Genomic DNA, 12,785 nt, shown 5'->3' with positions numbered 1-12,785 from the left:
TGACTCTTCTTAAACCCCATTTGCGATTCCTACCTTTAGCTTTGCAATCCTGTTTCACAAGCTAAATCTACCCATCCCTTTTACTAAGCTCCTAACCCTAGTAAGTAATCACCGTTTGGGCCATCTGTCCATCTTTGGTGCCTGTTCAGCTTCCATCCAACTGAAATCATTTTAGAGAGTTGACCGTACACCTGAATTTGTTTTTGCATTACCTCCAAACGGACAAACCACTGAGGCACAGGCAAAAAATGTGGTTTAGCCTGCTGCTGATCCCCAAACCTTCGGGTTCCGAACCCTCCCGCTTCTCCTGGAGAGCTCTTCTTGCAGATTTTAGTAGTTACTTTTATGCACTGCTACGTTTTCCAGGTATTAGGAGAGAGGTAAGATGCTCAATAATTCGGCTTCTCGTCTAGTTGGCAAGCCATAGGGCAATGAATTTTAAAAGAAAATGAGATGGGATGAGCTGGTCTTATCTGTCTTCACTGGGGATAAGTGTAGTGAACTGGTAAACAGAGATCCCGAGCTACATAACGCCTGCTGGAGGTGGGATATTTTCTGGCTGGTCAGTGGATGTCACCTATGCAAATTTGTAGCGGAGTATTGTATGCTGTTAAATGTCTCTCAGAGTACCACCATGCGTTTATATTGATTTTTGCTGCAATGTAGAAACTCAAGTAGCAACTTTCAAAAAAAATGACATGTTGCCTGAATATGATGTTCCTAACACTTTATTGTTAAGTACCATAGTGTATTGAATATCACTCTAATATGAAAAGGAGCTTGATAATTCCTGATGTTGAGTTGTCAGAATTGAGATTTAGGATTATACTTTCAGGGATTGTTTCTATAGTTTTTGACTGTTGGAATGTGCTTGAAAGTGTCCAAACTCACCAATCACGATGAAGAGCTAAAGTGGTTTCTCCTGAGCATGAATTGAGTGTTCAGTTCTATTTTGGTAGTAACTGTTTGCTGTTGATGGCTGTTCCTGTCTTCACTTATGTGATGATTGGTGGGAGAAAACACAAACTGAGTGATTGTATTTAACTTTACAAAATAATTTATAGATGTGTGCATTGAAGTGTTGGGCTTCTGCATACATGTTATTGTCAGATTCTGGTGTTTGCTGTGTAGGTTTGAATTGTGAAAATTGTCAGGAACTAGCAATTGGTTGCTTTTGAAAAATTCGTAAAATCATTTTATGGAAGGGTTGATTGTACCATTTTTTATCAGATTTGTTTTGAAATCTGATTGACAGCTAATCTCAAACACTGACTCTTCTTAAACCCCATTTGCGATTCCTACCTTTAGCTTTGCAATCCTGTTTCACAAGCTAAATCTACCCATCCCTTTTACTAAGCTTCTAACCCTAGTAAGTAATCACCGTTTGGGCCATCTGTCCATCTTTGGTGCCTGTTCAGCTTCCATCCAACTGAAATCATTTTAGAGGGTTGACCGTACACCTCAATTTGGTTTTGCATTACCTCCAAACGGACAAACCACTGAGGCACAGGCAAAAAATGTGGTTTAGCCTGCTGCTGATCCCCAAACCTTCGGGTTCCGAACCCTCCCGCTTCTCCTGGAGAGCTCTTCTTGCAGATTTTAGTAGTTACTTTTATGCACTGCTACGTTTTCCAGGTATTAGGAGAGAGGTAAGATGCTCAATAATTAGGCTTCTCGTCTAGTTGGCAAGCCATAGGGCAATGCGTTTTAAAAGAAAATGAGATGGGATGAGCTGGTCTTATCTGTCTTCACTGGGCATAAGTGTAGTGAACTGGTAAACAGAGATCCCGAGCTACATAACACCTGCTGGAGGTGGGATATTTTCTGGCTGGTCAGTGGATGTCACCTATGCAAATTTGTAGCGGAGTATTGTATGCTGTTAAATGTCTCTCAGAGTACCACCATGCGTTTATATTGATTTTTGCTGCAATGTAGAAACTCAAGTAGCAACTTTCAAAAAAAATGACATGTTGCCTGAATATGATGTTCCTAACACTTTATTGTTAAGTACCATAGTGTATTGAATATCACTCTAATATGAAAAGGAGCTTGATAATTCCTGATGTTGAGTTGTCAGAATTGAGATTTAGGATTTTACTTTCAGGGATTGTTTCTATAGTTTTTGACTGTTGGAATGTGCTTGAAAGTGTCCAAACTCACCAATCACGATGAAGAGCTAAAGTGGTTTCTCCTGAGCATGAATTGAGTGTTCAGTTCTATTTTGGTAGTAACTGTTTGCTGTTGATGGCTGTTCCTGTCTTCACTTATGTGATGATTGGTGGGAGAAAACACAAACTGAGTGATTGTATTTAACTTTACAAAATAATTTATAGATGTGTGCATTGAAGTGTTGGGCTTCTGCATACATGTTATTGTCAGATTCTGGTGTTTGCTGTGTAGGTTTGAATTGTGAAAATTGTCAGGAACTAGCAATTGGTTGCTTTTGAAATATTTGTAAAATCATTTTATGGAAGCGTTGATTGTACCATTTTTTATCAGCTTTGTTTTGAAATCTGATTGACAGCTAATCTCAAACACTGACTCTTCTTAAACCCCATTTGCGATTCCTACCTTTAGCTTTGCAATCCTGTTTCACAAGCTAAATCTACCCATCCCTTTTACTAAGCTCCTAACCCTAGTAAGTAATCACCGTTTGGGCCATCTGTCCATCTTTGGTGCCTGTTCAGCTTCCATCCAACTGAAATCATTTTAGAGGGTTGACCGTATACCTGAATTTGTTTTTGCATTACCTCCAAACGGACAAACCACTGAGGCACAGGCAAAAAATGTGGTTTAGCCTGCTGCTGATCCCCAAACCTTCGGGTTCCGAACCCTCCCGCTTCTCCTGGAGAGCTCTTCTTGCAGATTTTAGTAGTTACTTTTATGCACTGCTACGTTTTCCAGGTATTAGGAGAGAGGTAAGATGCTCAATAATTAGGCTTCTCGTCTAGTTGGCAAGCCATAGGGCAATGAATTTTAAAAGAAAATGAGATGGGATGAGCTGGTCTTATCTGTCTTCACTGGGGATAAGTGTAGTGAACCGGTAAACAGAGATCCCGAGCTACATAACGCCTGCTGGAGGTGGGATATTTTCTGGCTGGTCAGTGGATGTCACCTATGCAAATTTGTAGCGGAGTATTGTATGCTGTTAAATGTCTCTCAGAGTACCACCATGCGTTTATATTGATTTTTGCTGCAATGTAGAAACTCAAGTAGCAACTTTCAAAAAAAATGACATGTTGCTTGAATATGATGTTCCTAACACTTTATTGTTAAGTACCATAGTGTATTGAATATCACTGTAATATGAAAAGGAGCTTGATAATTCCTGATGTTGAGTTGTCTGAATTGAGATTTAGGACTATACTTTCAGGGATCATTTCTATAGTTTTTGACTGTTGGAATGTGCTCGAAGGTGTCCAAACTCACCAATCACGATGAAGAGCTAAAGTGGTTTCTCCTGAGCATGAATTGAGTGTTCAGTTCTACTTTGGTAGTAACTGTTTGCTGTTGATGACTGTTCCTGTCTTCACTTATGTGATGGTTGGTGGGAGAAAACACAAACTGAGTGATTGTATTTAACTTTACAAAATAATGTATAGATTTGTGCATTGAAGTGTTGGGCTTCTGCATACATGTTATTGTCAGATTCTGGTGTTTGCTGTGTAGGTTTGAATTGTGAAATTTGTCAGGAACTAGCAATTGGTTGCTTTTGAAAAATTCGTAAAATCATTTTATAGAAGCGTTGATTGTACCATTTTTTTATCAGATTTGTTTTGAAATCTAAATTAACAGCTAATCTCAAACACTGACTCTTCTTAAACCCCATTTGCGATTCCTACCTTTAGCTTTGCAATCCTGTTTCACAAGCTAAAAAATGTGGTTTAGCCTGCTGCTGATCCCCAAACCTTCGGGTTCCGAACCCTCCCGCTTCTCCTGGAGAGCTCTTCTTGCAGATTTTAGTAGTTATTTTTATGCACTGCTACGTTTTCCAGGTATTAGGAGAGAGGTAAGATGCTCAATAATTAGGCTTCTCGTCTAGTTGGTAAGCCATAGGGCAATACATTTTAAAAGAAAATGAGATGGGATGAGCTGGTCTTATCTGTCTTCACTGGGGATAAGTGTAGTGAACTGGTAAACAGAGATCCCGAGCTACATAACACCTGCTGGAGGTGGGATATTTTCTGGCTGGTCAGTGGATGTCACCTATGCAAATTTGTAGCGGAGTATTGTATGCTGCTAAATGTCTCTCAGAGTACCACCATGCGTTTATATTGATTTTTGCTGCAATGTAGAAACTCAAGTAGCAACTTTCAAAAAAATGACATGTTGCTTGAATATGATGTTCCTAACACTTTATTGTTAAGTACCATAGTGTATTGAATATCACTCTAATATGAAAAGGAGCTTGATAATTCCTGATGTTGAGTTGTCAGAATTGAGATTAAGGACTATACTTTCAGGGATCATTTCTATAGTTTTTGACTGTTGGAATGTGCTCGAAAGTGTCCAAACTCACCAATCACGATGAAGAGCTAAAGTGGATTCTCCTGAGCATGAATTGAGTGTTCAGTTCTACTTTGGTAGTAACTGTTTGCTGTTGATGACTGTTCCTGTCTTCACTTATGTGATGATTGGCGGGAGAAAACACAAACTGAGTGATTGTATTTAACTTCACAAAATAATTGATAGACTTGTGCATTGAAGTGTTGGGCTTCTGCATACATGTTATTGTCAGATTCTGGTGTTTGCTGTGTAGGTTTGAATTGTGAAAATTGTCAGGAACTAGCAATTGGTTGCTTTTGAAAAACTCGTTAAATCATTTTATGGAAGCGTTGATTGTACCGTTTTTTATCAGCTTTGTTTTGAAATCTGATTGACAGCTAATCTCAAACACTGACTCTTCTTAAACCCCATTTGCGATTCCTACCTTTAGCTTTGCAATCCTGTTTCACAAGCTAAATCTACCCATCCCTTTTACTTAGCTCCTAACCCTAGTAAGTAATCACCGTTTGGGCCATCTGTCCATCTTTGGTGCCTGTTCAGCTTCCATCCAACTGAAATCATTTTAGAGAGTTGACCGTACACCTGAATTTGTTTTTGCATTACCTCCAAACGGACAAACCACTGAGGCACAGGCAAAAAATGTGGTTTAGCCTGCTGCTGATCCCCAAACCTTCGGGTTCCGAACCCTCCCGCTTCTCCTGGAGAGCTCTTCTTGCAGATTTTAGTAGTTACTTTTATGCACTGCTACGTTTTCCAGGTATTAGGAGAGAGGTAAGATGCTCAATAATTAGGCTTCTCGTCTAGTTGGCAAGCCATAGGGCAATGAATTTTAAAAGAAAATGAGATGGGATGAGCTGGTCTTATCTGTCTTCACTGGGGATAAGTGTAGTGAACTGGTAAACAGAGATCCCGAGCTACATAACACCTGCTGGAGGTGGGATATTTTCTGGCTGGTCAGTGGATGTCACCTATGCAAATTTGTAGCGGAGTATTGTATGCTGTTAAATGTCTCTCAGAGTACCACCATGCGTTTATATTGATTTTTGCTGCAATGTAGAAACTCAAGTAGCAACTTTCAAAAAAATGACATGTTGCTTGAGTATGATGTTCCTAACACTTTATTGTTAAGTACCATAGTGTATTGAATATCACTCTAATATGAAAAGGAGCTTGATAATTCCTGATGTTGAGTTGTCAGAATTGAGATTAAGGACTATACTTTCAGGGATCATTTCTATAGTTTTTGACTGTTGGAATGTGCTCGAAAGTGTCCATACTCACCAATCACGATGAAGAGCTAAAGTGGATTCTCCTGAGCATGAATTGAGTGTTCAGTTCTACTTTGGTAGTAACTGTTTGCTGTTGATGACTGTTCCTGTCTTCACTTATGTGATGATTGGCGGGAGAAAACACAAACTGAGTGATTGTATTTAACTTCACAAAATAATTTTTAGATTTGTGCATTGAAGTGTTGGGCTTCTGCATACATGTTATTGTCAGATTCTGGTGTTTGCTGTGTAGGTTTGAATTGTGAAAATTGTCAGGAACTAGCAATTGGTTGCTTTTGAAATATTTGTAAAATCATTTTATGGAAGCGTTGATTGTACCATTTTTTATCAGCTTTGTTTTGAAATCTGATTGACAGCTAATCTCAAACACTGACTCTTCTTAAACCCCATTTGCGATTCCTACCTTTAGCTTTGCAATCCTGTTTCACAAGCTAAATCTACCCATCCCTTTTACTAAGCTCCTAACCCTAGTAAGTAATCACCGTTTGGGCCATCTGTCCATCTTTGGTGCCTGTTCAGCTTCCATCCAACTGAAATCATTTTAGAGGGTTGACCGTACACCTGAATTTGTTTTTGCATTACCTCCAAACGGACAAACCACTGAGGCACAGGCAAAAAATGTGGTTTAGCCTGCTGCTGATCCCCAAACCTTCGGGTTCCGAACCCTCCCGCTTCTCCTGGAGAGCTCTTCTTGCAGATTTTAGTAGTTACTTTTATGCACTGCTACGTTTTCCAGGTATTAGGAGAGAGGTAATATGCTCAATAATTAGGCTTCTCGTCTAGTTGGCAAGCCATAGGGCAATGAATTTTAAAAGAAAATGAGATGGGTTGAGCTGGTCTTATCTGTCTTCACTGGGGATAAGTGTAGTGAACTGGTAAACAGAGATCCCGAGCTACATAACGCCTGCTGGAGGTGGGATATTTTCTGGCTGGTCAGTGGATGTCACCTATGCAAATTTGTAGCGGAGTATTGTATGCTGTTAAATGTCTCTCAGAGTACCACCATGCGTTTATATTGATTTTTGCTGCAATGTAGAAACTCAAGTAGCAACTTTCAAAAAAATGACATGTTGCTTGAATATGATGTTCCTAACACTTTATTGTTAAGTACCATAGTGTTTTGAATATCACTTTAATATGAAAAGGAGCTTGATAATTCCTGATGTTGAGTTGTCAGAATTGAGATTTAGGACTTTACTTTCAGGGATCATTTCTATAGTTTTTGACTGTTGGAATGTGCTCGAAGGTGTCCAAACTCACCAATCACGATGAAGAGCTAAAGTGGTTTCTCCTGAGCATGAGTTGAGTGTTCAGTTCTACTTTGGTAGGAACTGTTTGCTGTTGATGACTGTTCCTGTCTTCACTTATGTGATGATTAGCGAGAGAAAACACAAACTGAGTGATTGTATTTAACTTTACAAAATTATTTTTAGATTTGTGCATTGAAGTGTTGGGCTTCTACATACATGTTATTGTCAGATTCTGGTGTTTGCTGTGTAGGTTTGAATTGTGAAAATTGTCAGGAACTAGCAATTGGTTGCTTTTGAAAAATTCATAAAATCATTTTATGGAAGCGTTGATTGTACCATTTTTTATCAACTTTGTTTTGAAATCTGATTGACAGCTAATCTCAAACACTGACTCTTCTTAAACCCCATTTGCGATTCCTACCTTTAGCTTTGCAATCCTGTTTCACAAGCTAAATCTACCCATCCCTTTTACTAAGCTCCTAACCCTAGTAAGTAATCAACGTTTGGGCCATCTGTCCATCTTTGGTGCCTGTTCAGCTTCCATCCAACTGAAATCATTTTAGAGGGTTGACCGTATACCTGAATTTGTTTTTGCATTACCTCCAAACGGACAAACCACTGAGGCACAGGCAAAAAATGTGGTTTAGCCTGCTGCTGATCCCCAAACCTTCGGGTTCCGAACCCTCCCGCTTCTCCTGGAGAGCTCTTCTTGCAGATTTTAGTAGTTACTTTTATGCACTGCTACGTTTTCCAGGTATTAGGAGAGAGGTAAGATGCTCAATAATTAGGCTTCTCGTCTAGTTGGTAAGCCATAGGGCAATGCATTTTAAAAGAAAATGAGATGGGATGAGCTGGTCTTATCTGTCTTCACTGGGGATAAGTGTAGTGAACTGGTAAACAGAGATCCCGAGCTACGTAACACCTGCTGGAGGTGGGATATTTTCTGGCTGGTCAGTGGATGTCACCTATGCAAATTTGTAGCGGAGTATTGTATGCTGTTAAATGTCTCTCAGAGTACCACCATGCATTTATATTGATTTTTGCTGCAATGTAGAAACTCAAGTAGCAACTTTCAAAAAAATGACATGTTGCTTGAATATGATGTTCCTAACACTTTATTGTTAAGTACCATAGTGTATTGAATATCACTCTAATATGAAAAGGAGCTTGATAATTCCTGATGTTGAGTTGTCAGAATTGAGATTTAGGACTATACTTTCAGGGATCATTTCTATAGTTTTTGACTGTTGGAATGTGCTTGAAGGTGTTCAAACTCACCAATCACGATGAAGAGCTAAAGTGGTTTCTCCTGAGCATGAATTGAGTGTTCAGTTCTACTTTGGTAGTAACTGTTTGCTGTTGATGACTGTTCCTGTCTTCACTTATGTGATGATTGGCGGGAGAAAACACAAACTGAGTGATTGTATTTAACTTTACAAAATAATTTTTAGATTTGTGCATTGAAGTGTTGGGCTTCTGCATACATGTTATTGTCAGATTCTGGTGTTTGCTGTGTAGATTTGAATTGTGAAAATTGTCAGGAACTAGCAATTGGTTGCTTTTGAAAAATTCGTAAAATCATTTTATGGAAGCGTTGATTGTACCATTTTTTATCAGCTTTGTTTTGAAATCTGATTGACAGCTAATCTCAAACCTGACTCTTCTTAAACCCCATTTGCGATTCCTACCTTTAGCTTTGCAATCCTGTTTCACAATCTAAATCTACCCATCCCTTTTACTAAGCTCCTAACCCTAGTAAGTAATCACCGTTTGGGCCATCTGTCCATCTTTGGTGCCTGTTCAGCTTCCATCCAACTGAAATCATTTTAGAGGGTTGACTGTATACCTGAATTTGTTTTTGCATTACCTCCAAACGGACAAACCACTGAGGCACAGGCAAAAAATGTGGTTTAGCCTGCTGCTGATCCCCAAACCTTCGGGTTCCGAACCCTCCCGCTTCTCCTGGAGAGCTCTTCTTGCAGATTTTAGTAGTTACTTTTATGCACTGCTACGTTTTCCAGGTATTAGGAGAGAGGTAAGATGCTCAATAATTAGGCTTCTCGTCTAGTTGGCAAGCCATAGGGCAATGAATTTTAAAAGAAAATGAGATGGGATGAGCTGGTCTTATCTGTCTTCACTGGGGATAAGTGTAGTGAACTGGTAAACAGAGATCCCGAGCTACATAACGCCTGCTGGAGGTGGGATATTTTCTGGCTGGTCAGTGGATGTCACCTATGCAAATTTGTAGCGGAGTATTGTATGCTGTTAAATGTCTCTCAGAGTACCACCATGCGTTTATATTGATTTTTGCTGCAATGTAGAAACTCAAGTAGCAACTTTCAAAAAAATGACATGTTGCTTGAATATGATGTTCCTAACACTTTATTGTTAAGTACCATAGTGTATTGAATATCACTTTAATATGAAAAGGAGCTTGATAATTCCTGATGTTGAGTTGTCAGAATTGAGATTTAGGACTATACTTTCAGGGATCATTTCAATAGTTTTTGACTGTTGGAATGTGCTCGAAGGTGTCCAAACTCACCAATCACGATGAAGAGCTAAAGTGGTTTCTCCTGAGCATGAATTGAGTGTTCAGTTCTACTTTGGTAGTAACTGTTTGCTGTTGATGACTGTTCCTGTCTTCACTTATGTGATGGTTGGTGGGAGAAAACACAAACTGAGTGATTGTATTTAACTTTACAAAATAATTTTTAGATTTGTGCATTGAAATGTTGGGCTTCTGCATACATGTTATTGTCAGATTCTGGTGTTTGCTGTGTAGGTTTGAATTGTGAAAATTGTCAGGAACTAGCATTTGGTTGCTTTTGAAAAATTCGTAAAATCATTTTATAGAAGCGTTGATTGTACCATTTTTTATCAGATTTGTTTTGAAATCTAAATTAACAGCTAATCTCAAACACTGACTCTTCTTAAACCCCATTTGCGATTCCTACCTTTAGCTTTGCAATCCTGTTTCACAAGCTAAAAAATGTGGTTTAGCCTGCTGCTGATCCCCAAACCTTCGGGTTCCGAACCCTCCCGCTTCTCCTGGAGAGCTCTTCTTGCAGATTTTAGTAGTTACTTTTATGCACTGCTACGTTTTCCAGGTATTAGGAGAGAGGTAAGATGCTCAATAATTAGGCTTCTCGTCTAGTTGGCAAGCCATAGGGCAATGAATTTTAAAAGAAAATGAGATGGGATGAGCTGGTCTTATCTGTCTTCACTGGGGATAAGTGTAGTGAACTGGTAAACAGAGATCCCGAGCTACATAACGCCTGCTGGAGGTGGGATATTTTCTGGCTGGTCAGTGGATGTCACCTATGCAAATTTGTAGCGGAGTATTGTATGCTGTTAAATGTCTCTCAGAGTACCACCATGCGTTTATATTGATTTTTGCTGCAATGTAGAAACTCAAGTAGCAACTTTCAAAAAAATGACATGTTGCTTGAATATGATGTTCCTAACACTTTATTGTTAAGTACCATAGTGTATTGAATATCACTCTAATATGAAAAGGAGCTTGATAATTCCTGATGTTGAGTTGTCTGAGTTGAGATTTAGGATTATATTTTCTAGGGTCATTTGTATAGTTTTTGACTGTTGGAATGTGCTAGAAAGTGTCCAAACTCACCAATCACGATGAAGAGCTAAAGTGGATTCTCCTGAGCATGAATTGAGTGTTCAGTTCTACTTTGGTAGTAACTGTTTGCTGTTGATGACTGTTCCTGTCTTCACTTATGTGATGATTGGCGGGAGAAAACACAAACTGAGTGATTGTATTTAACTTCACAAAATAATTGATAGATTTGTGCATTGAAGTGTTGGGCTTCTGCATACATGTTATTGTCAGATTCTGGTGTTTGCTGTGTAGGTTTGAATTGTGAAAATTGTAAGGAACTAGCAATTGGTTGCTTTTGAAATATTTGTAAAATCATTTTATGGAAGCGTTGATTGTACCATTTTTTATCAGCTTTGTTTTGAAATCTGATTGACAGCTAATCTCAAACACTGACTCTTCTTAAACCCCATTTGCGATTCCTACCTTTAGCTTTGCAATCCTGTTTCACAAGCTAAATCTACCCATCCCTTTTACTAAGCTCCTAACCCTAGTAAGTAATCACCGTTTGGGCCATCTGTCCATCTTTGGTGCCTGTTCAGCTTCCATCCAACTGAAATCATTTTAGAGGGTTGACCGTACACCTGAATTTGTTTTTGCATTACCTCCAAACGGACAAACCACTGAGGCACAGGCAAAAAATGTGGTTTAGCCTGCTGCTGATCCCCAAACCTTCGGGTTCCGAACCCTCCCGCTTCTCCTGGAGAGCTCTTCTTGCAGATTTTAGTAGTTACTTTTATGCACTGCTACGTTTTCCAGGTATTAGGAGAGAGGTAATATGCTCAATAATTAGGCTTCTCGTCTAGTTGGTAAGCCATAGGGCAATGAATTTTAAAAGAAAATGAGATGGGTTGAGCTGGTCTTATCTGTCTTCACTGGGGATAAGTGTAGTGAACTGGTAAACAGAGATCCCGAGCTACATAACGCCTGCTGGAGGTGGGATATTTTCTGGCTGGTCAGTGGATGTCACCTATGCAAATTTGTAGCGGAGTATTGTATGCTGTTAAATGTCTCTCAGAGTACCACCATGCGTTTATATTGATTTTTGCTGCAATGTAGAAACTCAAGTAGCAACTTTCAAAAAAATGACATGTTGCTTGAATATGATGTTCCTAACACTTTATTGTTAAGTACCATAGTGTATTGAATATCACTTTAATATGAAAAGGAGCTTGATAATTCCTGATGTTGAGTTGTCAGAATTGAGATTTAGGACTTTACTTTCAGGGATCAATTCTATAGTTTTTGACTGTTGGAATGTGCTCGAAGGTGTCCAAACTCACCAATCACGATGAAGAGCTAGAGTGGTTTCTCCTGAGCATGAATTGAGTGTTCAGTTCTACTTTGGTAGGAACTGTTTGCTGTTGATGACTGTTCCTGTCTTCACTTATGTGATGATTAGCGGGAGAAAACTCAAACTGAGTGATTGTATTTAACTTTACAAAATAATTTTTAGATTTGTGCATTGAAGTGTTGGGCTTCTGCATACATGTTATTGTCAGATTCTGGTGTTTGCTGTGTAGGTTTGAATTGTGAAAATTGTCAGGAACTAGCAATTGGATGCTTTTGAAAAATTCATAAAATCATTTTATGGAAGCGTTGATTGTACCATTTTTTATCAGCTTTGTTTTGAAATCTGATTGACAGCTAATCTCAAACACTGATTCTTCTTAAACCCCATTTGCGATTCCTACCTTTAGCTTTGCAATCCTGTTTCACAAGCTAAATCTACCCATCCCTTTTACTAAGCTCCTAACCCTAGTAAGTAATCACCGTTTGGGCCATCTGTCCATCTTTGGTGCCTGTTCAGCTTCCATCCAACTAAAATCATTTTAGAGGGTTGACCGTATACCTGAATTTGTTTTTGCATTACCTCCAAACGGACAAACCACTGAGGCACAGGCAAAAAATGTGGTTTAGCCTGCTGCTGATCCCCAAACCTTCGGGTTCCGAACCCTCCCGCTTCTCCTGGAGAGCTCTTCTTGCAGATTTTAGTAGTTATTTTTATGCACTGCTACGTTTTCCAGGTATTAGGAGAGAGGTAAGATGCTCAATAATTAGGCTTCTCGTCTAGTTGGTAAGCCATAGGGCAATACATTTTAAAAGAAAATGAGATGGGAT

The 12,785-nt window shown here is 39.1% G+C and overlaps 1 protein-coding gene and 10 non-coding genes across 18 annotated transcripts in view; all 11 read left to right on the top strand.

Moving 5' to 3' along the window:
• Window positions 1–12,785, top strand: part of TEX14 (testis expressed 14, intercellular bridge forming factor) — a 477,154-nt gene that overhangs the window by 190,240 nt on the left and 274,129 nt on the right. The window lies entirely within an intron of this gene.
• LOC137554979 (small nucleolar RNA U3) lies at window positions 820–1,035 on the top strand. Its single transcript, XR_011027690.1, has one exon. It is a non-coding gene; the product is annotated as a small nucleolar RNA U3 (small nucleolar RNA).
• LOC137555011 (small nucleolar RNA U3) lies at window positions 2,089–2,304 on the top strand. The gene has a single exon (XR_011027720.1). It is a non-coding gene; the product is annotated as a small nucleolar RNA U3 (small nucleolar RNA).
• Window positions 3,358–3,573, top strand: LOC137554854 (small nucleolar RNA U3). Its single transcript, XR_011027570.1, has one exon. It is a non-coding gene; the product is annotated as a small nucleolar RNA U3 (small nucleolar RNA).
• Window positions 4,448–4,663, top strand: LOC137554861 (small nucleolar RNA U3). The gene has a single exon (XR_011027577.1). It is a non-coding gene; the product is annotated as a small nucleolar RNA U3 (small nucleolar RNA).
• LOC137554867 (small nucleolar RNA U3) lies at window positions 5,716–5,931 on the top strand. Its single transcript, XR_011027583.1, has one exon. It is a non-coding gene; the product is annotated as a small nucleolar RNA U3 (small nucleolar RNA).
• On the top strand, window positions 6,984–7,199 carry LOC137554934 (small nucleolar RNA U3). Its single transcript, XR_011027647.1, has one exon. It is a non-coding gene; the product is annotated as a small nucleolar RNA U3 (small nucleolar RNA).
• On the top strand, window positions 8,252–8,467 carry LOC137554842 (small nucleolar RNA U3). The gene has a single exon (XR_011027558.1). It is a non-coding gene; the product is annotated as a small nucleolar RNA U3 (small nucleolar RNA).
• On the top strand, window positions 9,519–9,734 carry LOC137554931 (small nucleolar RNA U3). Its single transcript, XR_011027644.1, has one exon. It is a non-coding gene; the product is annotated as a small nucleolar RNA U3 (small nucleolar RNA).
• On the top strand, window positions 10,608–10,823 carry LOC137555005 (small nucleolar RNA U3). The gene has a single exon (XR_011027714.1). It is a non-coding gene; the product is annotated as a small nucleolar RNA U3 (small nucleolar RNA).
• On the top strand, window positions 11,876–12,091 carry LOC137554937 (small nucleolar RNA U3). Its single transcript, XR_011027650.1, has one exon. It is a non-coding gene; the product is annotated as a small nucleolar RNA U3 (small nucleolar RNA).

The sequence above is a fragment of the Hyperolius riggenbachi genome, chromosome 2, assembly GCF_040937935.1.
Source record: "Hyperolius riggenbachi isolate aHypRig1 chromosome 2, aHypRig1.pri, whole genome shotgun sequence".
Lineage (NCBI taxonomy): Eukaryota > Metazoa > Chordata > Amphibia > Anura > Hyperoliidae > Hyperolius > Hyperolius riggenbachi.
This window is presented reverse-complemented; position numbering and strand designations above follow the sequence as displayed.